The sequence below is a fragment of the Notolabrus celidotus genome, chromosome 3, assembly GCF_009762535.1.
Source record: "Notolabrus celidotus isolate fNotCel1 chromosome 3, fNotCel1.pri, whole genome shotgun sequence".
NCBI classification, from domain to species: Eukaryota; Metazoa; Chordata; class Actinopteri; order Labriformes; family Labridae; genus Notolabrus; species Notolabrus celidotus.
In genome coordinates, this window is record NC_048274.1 from 27,391,139 (window position 1) to 27,410,926 (window position 19,788).

Here is a 19,788-nt window from a genome sequence, read left to right on the forward strand (position 1 = left end):
TAAGAATAGGCAATAATGACAGTGACGTCATTTTCAGTCACTTACAAACAAAAACTCGGGCTGAACACAAGGGCAGTATCGGGCAGAAATAGCAGAGCTAGACTGCATCACCCTTTGTTCCACTAATTTTGCCAGGGTGGAGTTGGGTTGGGCTGGTTTGGGGACCAGGACTTGGCAGGACAGAAGTCTGAATCAAGCTTCAACAATTTAGAAAAGGTTATTCTCTTCTTGATCAGCACTTTTCAAATTAACTCTGACGAAGGAGAGACTATGACAAAGAAATCTTGTAGCTCCTGCTGAAACATATTTAAAGCAGATTTAACAAGGGTGAAGGTGGGCGCTCTTCATGTGACAGGCCACGTATTCAGATGCTATTCATTCCAGGAGTCTGTGTCTCGTGGTTGTCTCCTGCCAAAACAAAATTAACAAAGTCCTGCTCTGTTTGTGTTGTAATTGAAGCTTAAATGTAAAGCAGCAGTATTTTTAGCAGAAGGTTGAAGAGCCCTTCTTAGCTCTCAAGCTCTTGTACTCCTCCAGAGAAAACTCCCAGAATCCCGCAGGAGGTCAGCTGATACACAGCAGCTCGGAGAATCACAGCTTTCTTTCTGTAACAGCACGCAGGCAGAGACACGACATGGAGAAGAAGCTGCCTGCTTCACAGTCTCTAACACTTCTCCAGCTGCTGCTGCTATTCTAATAATAGTCTAAACAAAATGAGGTCACAATTTGTAGATTTATTTAATGTTTTCATCCTTTTACAAAATGTCATGTCCCCATAAGGCTAGAAGTAAAATAATAAAAACACACACATATACATAGAGCCTGTCCTCCTCCCACCAGAGCCAGGCTGGATAGAACAGAGTCCCTCTCAGCTGGCTCTGCAGAAGCGTGAGCTATGAGCTGCTGCTGCTGTGTGTGTGTGTGTGTGTGTGTGTGTGTGTGTGTGTGTGTGTGTGTGTGTGTGTGTGTGTGTGTGTGTGTGTGTGTGTGTGTGTGTGTGTGTGTGCGTGTGTGCGTGCGTGTGCGCAATGTACGTATTGCAGTCAGCCAGCCAGCCAGCCAGTCACGCACATTCCTCTCGGGGAACTCCTCCTACACGCATTTGAGCTGCTGCTGCACGTGGAGAGAGGCGCAGTCCAACACAAAACATGAGGAGGGGAGGGAGGGAGGGAGGTAGAGGAGGGAGAGTGGGGGTCTGTTAGCCAGCTGTAGGCTGAATAAGTGTAGGGTGAATGAAGAGAGAGAGAGAGAGAGAGAGAGAGAGAGAGAGAGAGAGAGAGAGAGAGGGAGAGGCAACATTCGTTTGGGCTTCAAACGAGGGGTTTCAACAAAGAGACGGAACATGAGTAGAAATATATGATTAGGGTGACTAGCTCGTCATCATGAAGGTTGGTTTGAAATACGCCTGTCTGTCATGATCAGACCAGAGAGGGCAAGGCTCCAGATTCTGGTCCTCTTAAAGGATTTAGGTTAAAGGTGATGCTCCGTGAAGGAAGCGAGGGACAGATGAGATAGAAAACATGGAGGGATGAAGGGAGGGAGGTAGGACAGAGATAAACGGAGCTAAACAAAACAGCCTCAGAGAAGGGGTGGGTTACACAAACCCCCCTCTTCAACACACATATTCTCTCTCTCACACACACACACACACACACACACACACACACACACACACATACACACACACACACACACACACACACACACACACACACACACACACACACACACACACACACACACACACACACACACACACACAAACACACATACACACTGACACACACACAATAACGCATACAGACATAGGCACAATCATGTGTGCACACAGGGTGTCAGATTGCTGCTTTCTAGGAAAGGCAGAGCCAGGAACACATACACACACCCCTTAAACACATACAAGAAAAACATGTATGAAAGCACTGAAAACATGCAAAGAAAGACACACACACACACAAGCACATACACATGCACACACACACGTGCAGTGCAAGGACAAAGGACTAGTGATGGTGGATTTGGTTAAGGGGCCCAGCAGCCTCCATGTGCATAGACGAGAGCTGTCATTCTTTAGGGCGTCGTGCCTGAATAGAGCATTCCTATGAAGCCTACACACACACACACATGCACACACACACACACACACACACACACACGCATAGAAACACAGCCTTAGTTAAAGCTGGGAGGTGATCAGAATGCACGGCAGTGCACGGGCTGTGGGAAACATGGACACGAAAAGAGAGAGCCATGTTCAACATCCAGATGCTGTTATGAAAACCTGAGATCTAATTAGTTTGTTTTTCTTCAGCATCATTAATAATCAAAACAAAACACTGCATTGTGACATTTGAGTTCAAATGAATGATGAGGTTTTGTTTCAGTTTTGGGAAATTTCTGAAATAATCTGTTAACCAATTGCGCATTACAAGCTGGGTTCAGTGTTCAATCCTGTCGTTTGCGCCCCTCCCCTCCTCCTCCCCCTCCTCCTCCTCCTCCCCCGCTCTTCCCCACTACACTGTGACCAATTCATTTCTCCATCTCTGAGAGCGGTGGACTCTGATCAACAATATTTGTTCTCCTTGAATTTATTACTATCATTTCTATAAGATGTGTTCTTCCCCTTCTCCTGCCGTGTTTACACAATCCAATTTATTGTCTTTTTTTCAACCTGGTGTGTAAACTTCTCTGCTCCCTCTTGCATTCAGCTGTGCGAAGTACCATAGCAACTACTCGCACTGCTGGAGAAATGCAAACAGAAAACGTTTCGAGCAGGAAAACACAGCCAGGTTTAGGTCCACTGGTTCAATAATACGAAGCTTTGCAGAAACATCCTGCACCTGACAGAACCAAACATGTAACGCAAAATACAACGCTGATCTTCTCTCCTTTCCACGCGCGTGTGACCTCTGCTCCATCGACCGATAACGTGTGATGTGAATTATGTAACAGGTTGGATTTAGATTCTGGCATCTTATTATTAGACCTGTGACTGCTTGCCACCAAGTGCAGCTGGAGTCCCGCCTACCGATTGGTTGGTTCTGCTTGTATACGCAAACACAAACACACACACATGCTCTGAGGCGCACACACCTCTCAGCTGTCTCTGTGTCCTCAGAACAACAGATCAGTAAAGAGTCATGTGGGATGGAAAAAGGCCTCCAGGACAAGAGCGGAGGGGTCAGCCTCGACAGTGTTCACAGTACACCACGGTACACACTTACACACTTTGGTGTGATTCATCATTACCTAAGAGGGAAATAAAACATGTCAGTGCCTGGTTGAAAGGATGATGGCTTGTGATGATTAGGTTTCCAAACGCAAATTAAAACCTTTAATCTGAGAACATGTTGCTTTCTGTTTGTGCGGCGTTCTGAGTTTGTTTAACCAGAGAGACAGATGGGAAGAGAGACACAGAGTTAGAGACAGACACGCAGACATTCAGATAAACCCGGCCATTAATCTGTACACTGTGGACACACAGTCACTGCCTGGTTGTCCCTCTTTCTAAAGCAAAGCCGCTCTGCTCTCTGCACTCATTCACACACATACACTCACAGCTAATTTAAATGCAGTGCAAGTACCCATATGGTGAAAAAACCACTCCCGTCCTCTGCACAGCCAGAGCCTGCTCTCTCTCTATGTGTGTCATTTGTTTATGACCATGTTTCATTTAAATGAAACACAGAAGGCATTAGAGTCTCGCTCTTTCCTCATTAGTGATACATCTGCGCCGGGAGACAAAAGCCAGTGGCAGATGAGACAGAGAAAGGCTCACAGATCAAAGACACAACAGCGATGAGCTCACCTATAACAGGTTGACTGGTTATGAAAAGATAATATGAGATAATAGACTGCAGGGCAGCAGTCAGGGAGAGCTGAGCGTACTTCAGAGGGAGAGAAGCAGAAGGTCTGCACAGATATTGGAAGAGACAGACGGAGTGGTTTAAAGGGCAGATAGCAAACATGCACAGTGAGTTGAAAAGACAGACAGGAAGTCATAAAAGTGATGTTTCCAGTTAACTGTCTGTAAGGCTGATTTCACGCAAAAGTTCAAAATCTTGAAGAAACCAAAAAAGGAATTTAGTGGCATTTGCATCAGCTGAGTTGATGTCAAATCTGAGCTTATTAAATGTCACAACACATTCAGTCTGTTATCAAACTGCAAGTTATTACTGTTCTTTTAATAGTCATGAACAGAGTCATACCGAGGCAGTGAGGGGCTTATCTGGCAGACTGTGGTGAATATATCTGTACATAGTGCATCTTTAAGTTATATTTTTGGGCTGTTTTGCCTTTATTTGATAGGGCAGCTGAAGAGCGACAGGGAATGTGGGGAGTTGAGGGTGAGGGAAGACATGCAGCAAATGGTCACAGCCGGGAGCCGAACCGCTGACCTCTGCGACGAGGACTTTAACCTCTGTATGAGGGGCGCTTAAACTGCTAGGCCACCTGCCCCCCTCTGAATGTCTATTTCAATCTCTTTTACTGTAAAACTGAACAGATCCTTCTTAATACTTCTTATAGAAACCTTGTGCTTGAAGTGAGATGAATACATCTTTAATGTGAAATTAATTATTTCTTTTTATACAAGAATCAGTGTAATCAGGCAGACAGGGCAACAACACAGAAACACAAACTAAAGGTGTTTTACATAATTTCAAAGTCCAATATTCCCCCATTGACTTAAACATCTACCAAGTGAAACAGTTTCTAGAATGTCTTGGGGAGTGAACTCGTCCCAGTTAACGTTTTGAGACTGGCTTTGAAAGCGTCTGTCTACCGCTGCTGTTGCGGTTCCTGAGCGAGATGATAAAGCCCCTAACTGTCCCAGTGGGACTGAATCAATTTTCTCAGGATGAATAATTAATAATAAAAAAGTGTTCAGAGGTCTGAACAATTTCTTCATGATAAAAACAGAGCTGAAGAAACACCAGAGGATTTTGTACATTTCGGGGATGCTCTTGTTTTCAAAGGTGTTTCCTCTAAGACCTGAAGCCTGTAGATAAGCAGCCTGTCGGGAGGCTGTGTGTTTAAGACGTTCCACTGCAGCTTCAGTGCAGCAGAGACGGTCTGCTGAGCTCACTGAGGTGTGTCGACTTAGCACACAATGATGTTTAACTTCCTCTGAAAAGAACCAAATGGTACAGGTTCAACCTTACTGTGTGCTGACTCCTCATTCTGATCAGGTACAGCAGCAGATGGAGGGATGATGGGAAACAAGCCAAAGTGAAAGCTTTGTTGCACCACTCCCTCCTTTTATTCACCACCCTGCACTAAAAATGTGTAAAATAAATGCATCAAGAAAACCGTGATGTCGTAATACTCTGACCTTCAAACATGCATTTATATTCATATGTAATCTGGTCCGAGTGCATGTATGGAACATCAAATCTGTAATGTAAAATAGTTCAATAATATGCAAAATTCTCTGACATTTACATTCACAGGAATCTCAGCTGCGTCAAACAAATTGTGGCATCTCGTTTTTCCTTAACTTGCAGTCAAACTGGAAGAGACTAAACGTGCCGCAATGTAGGTAGGCTGAGAAGCAAATCTAAATTTAACACCAGCTCTGTTGTGCTTGTGCTAAAAAAAGACAGTCATGTTGCGTGTTGTTTGTCGGTGAAACAGACAAAGTTCTACACGAGTAACGACCAATTCTTCAAGCTGCTTGAATAACAAAAGAAATATGTTTATTTTCTCAACAAATGTGCAGTCCAAACACCCACACGCACATGCACATACAAACAGCCGCACTTCTAAAATGATACAGAGGCAAAATAGGAGACTACACAGACAGTTCCTCCATGCTAAATCTCCTTACTTCAGCACAGATGAGATAAATATAGGCACAATTTTGTTGCCCTCATTTTCAGTTTTTCTCTCCCTATGTGATTTCAAAGCGCTGGTTTCTCCATTCAACTGTATGATGACTTTTCAACATGGGTGCTAACAAACACTGTCACAAAAGACTAATGCAGTGAATGCCTGAAGTCACACAGTATGGAGAGATAAAAATAATTGCAAGGCTGCTAGGAGAGTTCCAACAGCAACAACTTAAGCATAAACCCTGACACATCTGCAGTTCTGAGCTGCTTTCAATGAGCGACATTTAGTAGAGAGCGCTACAATTTTAATGTATGAGTAACCCTTCTTTTCATAGCACAGCACAGGCGACTCAGCGGGTTTTGTATAACAAAGGGACTCCCCTAAAATCCAAACCACTGGGCTGGGCTTTTTAAGGCTGCCAGGACCAGGATGTCCACTATGTGGATATCCCCAGAGGACGAGAGCACACTGAGAGTTTCAAAGTATTCAAATGCACTGGTAGCAAAGCAGGTGGCAGATTTGAAGTGTCAGCAGCTCCTGATACTGCATTTCACCACTCTGGGAATTGTTTGCAACTCTGTCTTTTTCTGTTCCACCGCCAGTTCTGCAGTCTGACCGACTATATTTGGAGACCAGCTGGACTGCAACACCGACTGAACTGCATCTCCTCTCTTTTCATCCAACAGATAAAAACTGCTTCATGTTTTTTCTTTGATTTCTTCACCATTTCTCCTCGTCTATGCGCGCCTCACAACAAGGGTGTGATACCAAACATGCTGTAGAACAGGCCTGAAGAGAAGCTACATGAGAGCAAGCAGACTCCAGTCTCAGTATGTACCGTATGCACTGAATCCATCTGTGTGTGTGTGTGTGTGTGTGTGTGTGTGTGTGTGTGTGTGTGTGTGTGTGTGTGTGTGTGTGTGTGTATGTGTGTGTGTGTGTGTGTGTGTGTGTAAAGCATCAGATAACAAAATCTACAATGCAGCCAACTCCATAACCTTCTGAGTCTTCACTGACATACCTTCGTCTGCTACTCAAGACCTGTTATGATTACATAACACTCATTAAAGAGTTTCTGTGAGGCATTTTGTTAGTAAGCAAAGCTGTCTGTACTTGAATCTCAGCACACAGAATTAAAACAAGTAACGTGGTACCTACAAATACCCAGAACACACCTGTTTTTTGGTATAATAATAGCGCTTGTGCTAACCAGATTTCCTGCTGAGATTCAGTCCTGGTGTGCAGTGTCATGGTGTTTAATTCTTCATTCTAGCAGCTCTGAGGTGAGCCAACACTTTTTTTCCACAGTCTCTTAATGTCCCTCCTAATGGTGCCGAAAAAATTAATGGTCAGAAAGCTTTCTCTGACCACAGGCCAAGGAGAAGAGTGGTGTCTATTTTTGTAATCAGCTGTTTAGCTGTGATGACTTCATGCTGACTGTGAACTCATCTTCCCATGTTGAGAACATGTAGCTCAAGTAGCGTTTGCAGGTTTGACAACTGAATGTATGTTAATTGAGAAGAGCTGATATACTATTAGCTGGCAGATGGTGTCCCTTTAAAGATAAGAACTTGTTATTATTGATCACAACACCTGAGTTAGACAAGAGCTACTATAAGAACTTCAGAGTTGCGGACAAATTCTTCCAGATCTGTGTCGGGTCTGTCTCCAATCTGTCACAGCACCAGATCTGACGTGTTAACTTCCACTGGATCCGCTCTGTTGCGTTCCAGCTGCGTCTCTGATCCGGCAGGCCGGAGCCCTCCAGATCAGAGAAGCAAGACTTCCATTTTTGCTGGATGCTGGAGCACGACCAAGCGGCAACCTCCAGTCTAAAAATATGAGTCCAAAGCAGAAGTGCTAAAAACTGCAGTTCATCGAGGATCCGCTTGAGGCTGGCTCTGGAAGTACCGGAAACCACATACACACCAATTCGAAAAAGCCGATCTTTACAGCAGAAATAAACATGTTTACAGCCTGGTACAAAAGACGAGTGTAGTCTGGATAGCTCATTTCTCGATCGGCACACACTGTACAGGGGGTGAGTTTTTTTTCTATGGGGCAATTTCGAAGATATTGAGATTACAAGTCTTCCAATTAGGGGAACAGCTGACTTGACTGACATGCGGGAACACTGTAGCTGTTGGGTAGGAGGCTCAAAGCCCGCCTCTTTACGTCACAATCGCTCAACAGCAACATTATGGCTGCCGCAGACGATTGGCCTCAAAACAGCGCTTCAGAAACAGATGGGTGACGTATCAGATATTACGTCCATATTTTATACAGTCTATGAGCCTGACGCATCCTCTCAACAGAGCAGATTGAGCAGGACAGGAAGTCAGGCACCAAAACAAAATAAAAACATCCGGTTAATTTTCAAAAGACTCTGTGTTATCACCAGATCGTTTTTCACTTAACTACAGCAACAAACCATCATGATGAGTGAAGCCAGGCCCGGAGTCAACAAGTCAGAGGTTTTGAGAGGCCAATAAAGACAACATGGATAAGGAGAGGAGTCGGATAATCCTTGATTCTGTGATAACCGCAGGAAAACCTTGGTCACATGACTCCAGCTGTCCGGCGGTCCGGCTCCGTGCTGCGTCCCGAAATGCAACCGGTAAATGTTGACGGATAAGAGAGCACAGAGGCGGACTGTAGCAGACCCGATGTTGGGGTATACTGTCAAAATAACAGATTTCTAAGATTCTATAGCAAATATCTTTGCACCTGTGGAGGCTCAATTGTGAAAAACTGTCTTGTAAAAGCCGAAGCTACTTTCCCTTTTTGAGACTTTACATCAGAAGAGATTTTGCAAGATAGTCATCTCTCCGTCTCCCCAGTCTGAGTCTGAGTGTGACGTGAACCCATATGATTGTCTTGCTTGTCTGTAATGTACCACTTCAGTTCTCTGAGATGAGTCTGTCTTCTTCTCCGAGCGTTTAAGACACTCTAGTTTTAGAAGAGAAATGCTCATTTGTACTTTTAATAATGGGGTCAGCTGTTTCCATCCACAGTGTTTTATAACATGAAGCACAGGTCAGTGCCAGCTCACCTTTCCTGTTTTTGTCTGCCTTGTGTTACAACATGAAAATACACACCAAGTCTGCCAAGAACAGTGACATGTTGAAGAGCTGATTCAGATGGGGTTTGATTTGTTGAAGCTAAACACGAGAACTGCTAACAGCATGGCTGACCCAGATATTTTGAAACACCACAGACGTATATTTTTCAAAACAATAAGAAAAACTTTTTCTTACTACTTCTTTGACAAAAAATTTGAGTTACAGTCACACTTTCTGATCTTGCGTGAAAGTTTGCCTTACTTCAAAACTTTTCTACTTTCTCCCTCTTGATAAACAATCATGTCTTTAAAACTTTGGACTTCGGATCCCCCCACAAGTGTGTGTCCCTCTCTCCCACTCTGCAACACAAAGGGGCAGATTCACAGCACACATAGCAACAGGCCCTGATTGGCCAAGAGGCGTTAGCACTGTTCCAGTTGAGGAGAATCCTCCTTGTGTCCTGTGAACTCAGCTGCCATTATTCTCCCACTGCTAACAAACAAACTAACACACTCGACCCAGACTGACACACCACCTTGCCCTTTCGCTCACATCCGTCATTGTCGGGCATGAACAAGGCTGTTGTTTAGAACTAGCATACTAGTGAAGTCACTTGATAAACAAGCTCTGAGACACTGGAAAAAACTTTACAGCATGGGGCATGAGGCCTTGACGGACAAAACCGGTCTCAGCTGACGTGGAGAGAGTAATTTAAAGCTCTCTTACTGAGTTAAAGGCGTTTTTTCGACCGCAGGAACTTTACTCTGGAACTTCATGCGTTTCGACCAGAGGAACCAGGGTCTAAATTTAGTTCAGGTGTAGTTCATCTCCCCCCTGAAAAGACCCTGCTTAGGGGGGTAGTACTTTTCAAAGGTCCTGGTACTTTTGGTTGAACGTAACAGTGTTTGTGGAGTTTACACAGTTGGGAGTTCCTGGAAATGCATAATAGTTTAGCTTTTTATTAAGTTTTCAAAATATTATGGAATATACATTTTTTTCTCCATACGTCACTGGCCTGATTTGCACAATCTACCCGGGACTTCAGCCCGCAGTCGAAAAGCAGACAACAATGGGGGCACAGGAACCTTTTAGTTTCAGGGAAAGTAGTTCTGGGGGCTTATAAAGACCCCGGAACTCTTGGTCGAAATGCACCTTTAGTGTTTCTTTCACTTGGTTAGGACTTTTGTCTTTCTTTTCCATACACATATCTGTTTGAGAATCACAGCACTGGCAAGTGAAGCTGCACAAGACAAATTTGTATTGTTTAGAAAGCAAAAAGTGATATTTAGAAGTCTTGCTCTACATTTAATATCCGTAGGCCATGTACTTTACATCCAAACCTACTGCAGTTACCTTCTGCTGAGCTCATGCAAACAAATCCACATCCTACAGTATTAAATCAGCTCTGAATGAAGAAATTACTGCTAACAATGGCAGCCTATCATGGTTAGGTAACAAGCGTTGAAAGGGTGCCAAGAGTCTGCAGGGTTTTATTGCCACCACATGCTGAGCCGGCTGATCTGGAGAGAGAAGCACACCTTTAACCAGACGAGATTGGGAAGAAAATAAATAAATCAGCGAGCTACCAAAGCCTTGAAATCAAAAGAAAACCTGCGTGCTCTCTCTGCCAGAAACTGACCATAATGATATTCAGTATGCGCTCTTCATCTTTGACAACCATAGCGACTGAAGTCCAAGAGCAGGGTACTTAAAAGCCATCATTATTCAGATGAGTCACTCGATGGCCAAAAGAAGGAGCCTTGTAGCGTTGGACTGCTTCCAGATGTAGATGCATTAGGCTGAGTAAATGCCAAAAAGAGTGACTCTGATAAAGACATTTGCTATGAAGGTTCCTGTTAGAGTAAGGATACAGACACTGTGTAAACAATAAGGCAGTCATTGTGTATGCCGTAACATTTACTTTGTCATACTTCCTGAGATGCCAGAAAAAACATTATCCAAAAGCAGCTATGGTTTGCTTTACCCTTTCTGACCTGACTTGAACATACTGTAGCTGGGACCCCTAAGCCCCTGTTATCCAAGCGAGAGAGGGCCTTTGCAGACTCATTGTCTAACTAATGCCTGTTATGTAACGCAGAGTGGAGTGAGTACAGGACAAGGTGGGCAAAGAGGGAAAAACTAAACCCTGTAGAGCCATAAAAATAATGCAGGTCTTGCCTGACCTAGCCCTAGCAAGGCTGAACAATAAATAGCTGCTTCATTTGTATTGTGTTATAAGCATTTGCAATGAACACATCATAAAGGTCTGACTTTATCATAGTGATAAGGGAAATATATTATATGTAAACAAGCAACACTTTCTCTCCCAGCATGCAAACATTTTACCTGTTGGATGGAGGCCGAGGTATAACAGGCATACTTTTTACACCAGTGTGATGCAGTCTGATGAAGCTCAAGCCAGTTGTAATCCATCTTTAGATGAAAGCTGGGGTTGGTAGTCAGATTTAGATACACTTTCTTATACTGGTTAAAATTATTGTTATGTCCCGATGGCAATCAATACATAAAGTGTTCTTTAAAAAGAGCGAAAAAAAAGCTGCTATCTACAGGCGGAGTAAACCTGGAAAACACCAACCAATCCCTGCCATCAGGAGCCAAATTATGAAACCAATCAAATCTCGTCCTGCCGTTCTGCCCGCCTCCTGTGCATACATTTAATGTTTGTTTTTGTTTTTAACTTTCACTATGATAGTGTTTTGGTGTTTTCTTACCGCTGAGTGAGATATGAGTTGACGTAGTGCAAAACACAAACGATGTGCTGAGGACCGGTTTTCAATCAGTCACGATCATACCAGCGAATCAGCGGCGCTCGTGCATGTGAACGGGGGCGCCGTTTTGGAAGAGCTCCGAGGGGAGTGGAGGGAGGGGTTAAACGGAGTCCTGAGGAAATGCTACATTCAAATTCATGCTAGTTTTCTGTGGCTACCAACCCTAGCTTTAAGAGGCGACAATATGATGGTCGGGAAAAAAGACAGAAGGGACTTGTTGTGAATGCAGGTACTGTGAAAAGTAGGCATGACTAAACTATTACCCTAGTTAGTTAGCATCAAAGCTTCTAGTTAAGCTAACAAGTTATTCATATTTTATTATTCAGTTGAGGCAGATGGCTGTCTAACATGAGTCTGGTTCTGCTCGAGGTTTCTGCCTGTTAAAAGGACGTTTTTCCTCTGCGCTGTAACTAGCCAAATACTGCGAGGTGCAATACTCTTGGTGGATTAAGATGAGATAAGATCAAGTCCTGTCAGTCAGAGCGGACTGGATCTTATCCTGTCTTGGTGTTTGGTCTTTGTTAATAATTTAAAATAGAGTATGGTCTAGACCTGCTCTATTTGTAAAAGTGTCTTGGGATAATGTTTGTTGTGATTTGGGGCTATACAAAAAAAGATTGATTGATTGATTGATTATCGTTGGCCCAAAATGCCCGAAGCTTGTGTTCATGCATTACAGCACACATAAATCCGAGGCTGCTCTGCATGCACCTCTCATGAGACATTGCGTTATTCACAATTGCTGCATCAGGCTGTGAGACAGAGAACATAAATATTTGAAGTGACAGTGAGATCAAAACACCGTTGCATGTTTAGGAGCACCATGCCGGTATAGGGAACGGCAGCTGCCACTAGTTTATGAGCGACAAATGCCGATCACGGATCAATTAAAAAGCGCCCAGGTCGGCTCTGATCCGATAGTTTGGATCAGGATCTGGACATCCCAAGTTGATAAGTTACGAAGGTTGTTCTGCTTCCCTCAGTAGTGACTGTTTCAAGATGCTCTATTCTCTTTCATTCAGTGTTAGTTTACTATGAAAACTTAACAAAAATGGTAGAAATGGTGTCATAGCTTTAGCAGTAGCTCTAGACCTGGAAATATACATTGAAAAAAATGAGTACGGGTAGTTTCTCCTCTGTACAGGCTGACTCCAAAGTTTCTATCCAAAGTCCCACCCACTCTTGATTTTGATAGGTGGAGACAGAGATGTGACATTGATGAACGTGGTAGTGTTCCAAACGGTAAATCATTTTTAACTAAAAGCACTGAAGGTGCACCGACAAAAAACAGCCGAAGCCGTGGACATTTTTCTTCTTAGGACACTGAGCTCTAAAAAAGCTGAAGTACACTGGTTTTGTAGAGATAACAGGAACAGGTACTGCCGTGGAAAAAACTGTGATAATGGATAGGCCCTGAATGATCAAGAGCACAATCACTTGAGTATAAAATATTCCTGAACTGGCAACTTTATCAAACTATATGCATGTATGGTGTCTCCTCAAGCAATTCCTATTTCCCCTCAAGGCAAAATCTGAAACTTAATCTTTACTATAGCAGTTTACATTTCGGCAAGCTGGCTGATGGTGGCTACAGGACACTAGGGCAGTAGGACAGACAAGCCTCTCTTTGTAACCAGAACCACCCTGTTTGACTTGAATGTACAGGCCTCTGACCTCTCCTCTGCTGCCCATGCCAATTTCTAGTAAGAGGAGTCCGGATTGAGCAACCCGAGCAGCCTAGCTCCAAGTCCCACACGCACACGTGCACACACACACACACACGTGGAAAGTGTGTCAGTTGTGGCACAGGCAGTTTGAGGTGGTTTGTGACTGGAATTAACCACCTAGGACAAACGAGGAAGAACAAGATCACAATCCTGACTCAGTTAGGGAAAATAATCTTCACCTCTATTTGTGCAGCTGTAAAAAAAGTGTCTTTATTGTCACCTCTTTTGGGCGCTTCTCTTTAATTATTATTATATTGTAGTTAACAGGACTCAGGACAGGGCTTTTAACTCCAAGCGACAGCCTCTGTACCCCCCACGTTCAGTCAGCATTTATTAACAGCATTCAAAACACAAACCTCACTAAAAATCAACTGAGTACATGGGAAAAGGAGAAACATTAACCCAGTTAAACAGGACAGACTGACTGTCAGCTGCTTTGTTGTGAGGATGAAGCAAGGCTGGGGGTGATAGGGGATTTAGTATAGTCAGCCTTGAAGCAATGAGACAATGGAGAGAAGGAAAGAGGATACTTGTGACAAGTCTCCAATTAACTTTACCTCATGCAGTTGTTAATAAACAATGTGCTTAACGCCTCCACGTGAAGCCCCTGAGGTACTCTCTGTTAACACAGACTGGGAGCAGTGCGTGTGTGTAATGATTGTTACTTTAGAGGAGTAGTTTGTCTTAAAGGAAGGTCAATTATCGATAAGGAGGCATCTGTTGGCATAAGATTTCTCTTCTTTTGAAAAAATTCACAAATTTTCAAAGAAAGAAAGCAAGAACGCTTCCGATTAGCGAGGGAACCGATAGTGTTTTTTCAATGGCTGAGGCTGATGTGGATAATAAGGGAGTGGGTCAGCTGATGGTCGATACATGTCGCCGATTTCACCATGTTGATACTATTTTTTTGCTATTGATTTTTGAACAATTAAAAAATAATAATAAATGGGAAACAAAATTGTTGAACTTGCTGATATCATCATCGTGAGCACAGGCATTGGGCAACGTCGCCAAGTAAAAAAATGCCACTGAGCCGCCTGATTAATCGGTCTATCTCTAGTTTCCTCCTCAACACATCTTTCTAGGGATGGGCAATGATTTTCGAGTATTCGTTCACTTTGTAAAAATTGAAGAGTTACTTTGAATATTTTCTCATTTTAAAAGTACAAATTTTCATCGTTCTTACGGTGCCTGGTTGTAATACGGTATTCCCGCCAGACGGTGGCTATAGAGCATCTTCAAGCTGTTATCAAACAGAAGAAGAAGACTTCTAACTTCATTAAATAGCAAAATAAGAAGAAAACATTAGATTAGCAACAGTCGCGGCGATTTTCTCGGTTTCTGAATCTCACACTACTACACATGTATTTCCAGAGACTGAGCATGGCTGTAAAAACATACACGACACGCCTCGTCACAGAAACGCCGACATAAAGATTGAGAGAGACGCTGTCAGTGCCCGCTACTAGCAGCACCTCGTCCTAATGGGACAGGTGTGTGTTTGTGGGGGGGGAATTATTCGAATAATCGTCGAAAAGATTGCCAATGATTATCGAATAGTATTTTGGCTTGAAATGCCCATCCCTAATCTTTTTATCTTCTTCTCACTCCAAACTGTAATCAGACATTTACATTCTTCATCCTCTATCATTGTCTGATTGTATGACACCCCAGCAGCAGTGTCAGCATGGAAACACAGAAAGAGATGAGATGTGTGTGTTATGTGTCGGTCTGGCATATGAACCTGATTAAAGTGTTGCCTTACATCACTCTGAGTGGTGTCTGGTAACAGACCTTAAAAGCTGAAGTCAATCAGACCAAAGGAGACTCTCAGAGGATGCAAAAAACCCCCAACCATTGTTTATCTGACAAATCGTTTCTTTTTTTCTGTCGTTTGCACTTTACAGGAAATGTTGTTTTGAATTCTGGACAATTTCCATAGAATCCTGTTCTGTGATGTCCCTCCATATCTAAGTAAACCTCATTTATGTAGCACTTGTTGCAAATCAAAGTCACAAGGGGATTTACGTCAACTTGCATGCAATACACAGAAATAAAAACAAACAAAAGACGGACTCACTGAGACATCGTAAAAGTCCTGAGAGACCAACAACAAAATAATAATGTACAAAAAATAAGCACAATAAGCCTGGGTGAGCATGATTGGCTATATGCCTGTCTAAACATGTCAATGTTAGTAGCTGTTTTTTGAAAGACTCAACTGAGTCAGTAGAACATAAAGATGTAGGCAGAGAGTCCCAAAGGTTTGGTGCTATTGCCTCAAAAGCACGATCACCCAGAGGCGTGTCTGTGGGACGGACAGTAGGTGTAGTGAGCTGGACCTCAGGGAGTGAGCAGATGAGTATGGTTGAATGAGCTCTGTCAAATACTCTGAGGCCTGTTCATGGAGGGCTCTTAAAAGCTCTGCCGTCCAAGTCTTTGTCCCTATCCAGTCTTTTTGAAACAGGTTGCTGGTATCACATTTAAAAAGAGCTTATGTTTATCACAAAACATTACAATTATTCAATGTTTCAAGATTTGATATGTTGTTTTTTGTGCTATTTTCAATTAAATAAAAAGTTTAAATGATTTGCAAACCATAAAATTCTGTTTTTATCAGCATTTTACACAGTTTCATGTCGGGATGCACCAAAAGGAAAATTCTTGGCCGAAACCGAAAACTGAAAATGAGGAAACCAAGGTCCAAGGCCGAAAACCAAAAACCAAAAACCAAAAACCAAAAACCAAAACAACGAAACACCGGAACACTGAAAGAAATTATTATGCCATTTATTAGTAGGGAGACTGGGGACAGTTGTAACACGGGTCAGTTGTAACACTCGCACTTGCTCCAATCAGGAACAAGTTAGGAATCACCTGATTCACTCTGCACTTGCTCAGTTTAGTTGCAGCTAGTTTGTATAGCAGTTTGAACACACTGGGTTAAAAGAGCTCAAAGTTATAGACAGAAATGTCAAAAATGTTACAACTGTACCCGGTCTCCCCTACCATTGCATTTATGGCTATGACTGTGTACTAACCTCCCTACAATCAAGGATCTCATTGAACATATCAGACAACTAGGGTGCATGCTCTGTGGCCAAATTTTTGGTGCATCCCTAGTTTCATGACTATTTTGACATTGGGACTGTAATTAAAGCAGTGCAGCCCAACAGCCCAAAAACATCTTTAAAGCTTTAACACTAGTCTTACTTTTACTCTATTCCAGATATGAGAAATGAATGCAAATCATGCACTTAGAGATGTCTTTAAAATAAAACAGGTTCTATAATCCCCTTCTCTCTCTTTTGCGTGTTCATGATACAAACTCAGCTGTGCTCTATTTCTGCCAATATGCTCCTTTTTGTAAAGATATCGTCAGCAGATAGTGGCAGAGGTGTGAAGTGTTGAGGTGTTAACAGCAGTTGAAGCCTACGTGATGTGACTTATAGAGGACAAGAGAAGAAAAGAGGAGTGGAGAGGTAGATAGGACAAGTAGAAGAAGACCAGTGGAGCGAGGAATGGGAAAGTTTGTCCACCACAAGGTCGGAGGGAGACAAAAAAGCCTCTGCAAGGTGTTCCTGAAAAATCTTGCAGAGTTTTTGCATATGTCAGCTGTCATTCTACTTCCTGATACAAAAATAACAGGTGATGTAAAAGCTATAAATAGAAAAACTAGTATTTTAAAAGTAGTAACGCTCAAGCATGGGTGCTTGAGTTTCCTTTAGCATGGGGTTTCCAGGACTGGCATACTATTCCCACATAATTTACAGTAGATCCACTTAATCCACATAAGGGATTAAAACTAGAGTGGATAGAAAGATGCACCACAGAGGTCACGAGGATTTTATTACATTTAAGCTACTTCATTCAGACCTTTCTAAGACTCACGAGCACCTTGAAGAAGAGAGACACATATTTAAGCAAGGAAATATCAAATATGTAAAATGACGGTAAGCCGGAAATAAAAACACAATTATATCATCCTCACCACAACAGCACCCCTACCAGCCGAAATCACCAGGTCCAGATGGCTCTTCCTGTTCCTACAGAGACGGCTGCTGGTTGGCTATGAGGAGCCACGGGGGCGGGAGGACATGACAAACACATAAGCCATGACATCACTGGCTCAGTGGCACCCCGGCAATAGAAATCTGACCCATGCTGCTCCTTTCAGCTTCAGCCAGCCCAGCTTTGAATCTACAGGGTTTATTTGAGTGCGTCTGCACAGGTTGTTAACACCGAGCTGTGATCTGAGTTGCTGTACTTGATATGCAGACCTACTTTTATGTCTGTATCGCTATCACTCAAGTGATGTTAAGCATTAAGCCAATGCATGCAGAGTACAAGTATCCTTATAAAGTATCAGTTTATCTGTGTGCGTGTCCTGATAAAGGGTCGTTGTGCTAAATAAAAAGTTGCAGCATTACACAAGAGCATTGCTGGACTGGGAGGACTGGGTGTCCAATCCCAGGCAGTGGCTCTGCACCGCTAGGCTACTTACAGTGAAACCTGTCACAACAGCATTGATTTAGGCTGATTACTCTCGGGGCCAGGGCAGTAACTCACAGCTGAATGCCTCACCAGTATTGGTATTCATTGCGAAAGGCAGCTCTGAATCTCGCAGCACAATGGGGAGTCCAATATCCATGTTCAGTACAGCTGGGTCAGCAAATGGCAATGGTGTTGAATTGAAAAGGCGATACGGCGAAACATTTAGACTAGTTGATACAATTAATTTCTTCTACAAGATTGGGGATGTGTTAAGAGAAATAGGGTTTGAGAAAAAAGCAATTGCACCTTTGTAATTTATTTACATATGTTTAAAAGTTTTCATTGTTTGGGTTCTGTTGCGCTAAGTTTCCAATTTTCACACATATATGAAAAGTAAAGACAAAAGTAGGATGTATTTTGGGAAAAGGTTCGAACACCAACCACATTTAGAGTAAAAAACAATATCAGTCAATCAAGAAAGAGGAGAGGACTTCAACTTTCTGAGAGGAGTACCGCAGAGCACCTGTTCTGGCTGCCCCCTGATATACGCCACATCCATAGACTGTATAAATAATGGACGTGGTATCCGTTAGGGGTGAGTATTGCCAAGAACCTCACGATACGATACGCATCACGATACTTGGGTCACAATACGATAGTATCACGATATATCACAATATCAGGATATTTTGCGATATTCTACACAGTTAACCAAGAAAAAATAGGGATGGTGTAAATGTAAATCACACAATATTACTCAAAATCGAAAGGACAAATTAAGTAAAAACTATTTGATTAAAAACAACTTTTCCACTTTATTGTTTTTAAAATACTGAAGTTGTATTTTAGTTCCAACTTGGCTAAAATGTGAATTTTTATTTTTACAAAAATATCGATATTAAGAGTTGCAATATCGATATCATATTGGAGGTCAAAGTATCGATATGTTTTCACACCTCTAGTATCCGTGATGTCACCCATCTGTTCCTGAGCGCTGTTTTGAGCCAATCGACGGCAGCAGCCATATTGGAAATGTGGAACTCAACCAGGCAGAGTGTGACGTAAAGGGGCGGAGTTTGAGCCTCCTAGCCAACAGCTATGTGTTCCTGTCCGGGAGTCAAGTCAGTCATGTCCTTATTTGGGCAAAAACTTGTAATCTTAATATCTTCTGAACCGTCGCGTTAGAAAAAATTCACCCCCGTACAGTGTGTGCCGATAGAGAAATTAGCTACGTGGAGCCAAGCCGTTTTTTGAACCAGGCTGTAAACATGTTTATTAATGCTGCAAATATCGTCTTTTTTGAATTGGTGTCTATGTGGTTTCCGGTGTTTCTGCAGCGAGCCTCAAGCAGATTCTCGATGAATTTCAGTTTATAACACTTCCACATGGGTTTCATAGTTTGAGACCGGAGGTTGCCGCTTGGTTAAATCATTCCTAAGGAGAAAGAGGAGGTGGAAAAGACAACACAGCACCAAACAGGTGCTGTTCAGGACAACAGTGCTAGTCGCTCTGTGTTATCCGGGCCTCTCGTCAGTGAGAGTGTATATTCTCTGATCCGCTGGCATGTGGCTGGGACATCTCAGGGCAGCTGTAATCTGGCTGAGCGCTTGGCTCGGCAGAAGGCAGCCAGTGGAGAGTACACTGGGTGGGGGGTGGGTGGTGGACTCTATTCAGCTCCTCTATAAAAGGACTGAAGGCTCCAAACAGGAAGTACAACCTCCAAACAAACACGCCAAATAATCATACAGGGAGCAGGAGCAGAGCGCTGACTGAGTGCGGCTCCGGCTCTGAGCTCATCTGTGTGTTTAATGTGCGTCTGAAAGAGGGTGAGAGCTGTGGTTAAGAGCAAAAAGAAGGGGGCACTGAGCCATCATTCTTCAGTAT

The 19,788-nt window shown here is 43.0% G+C and overlaps 1 protein-coding gene across 1 annotated transcript in view; it reads right to left on the reverse strand.

Moving 5' to 3' along the window:
* The window catches only part of fam214a (family with sequence similarity 214 member A), a 38,616-nt gene that overhangs the window by 12,066 nt on the left and 6,762 nt on the right, over positions 1 to 19,788 (reverse strand). The gene's annotated exons all lie outside the window — the stretch shown is intronic.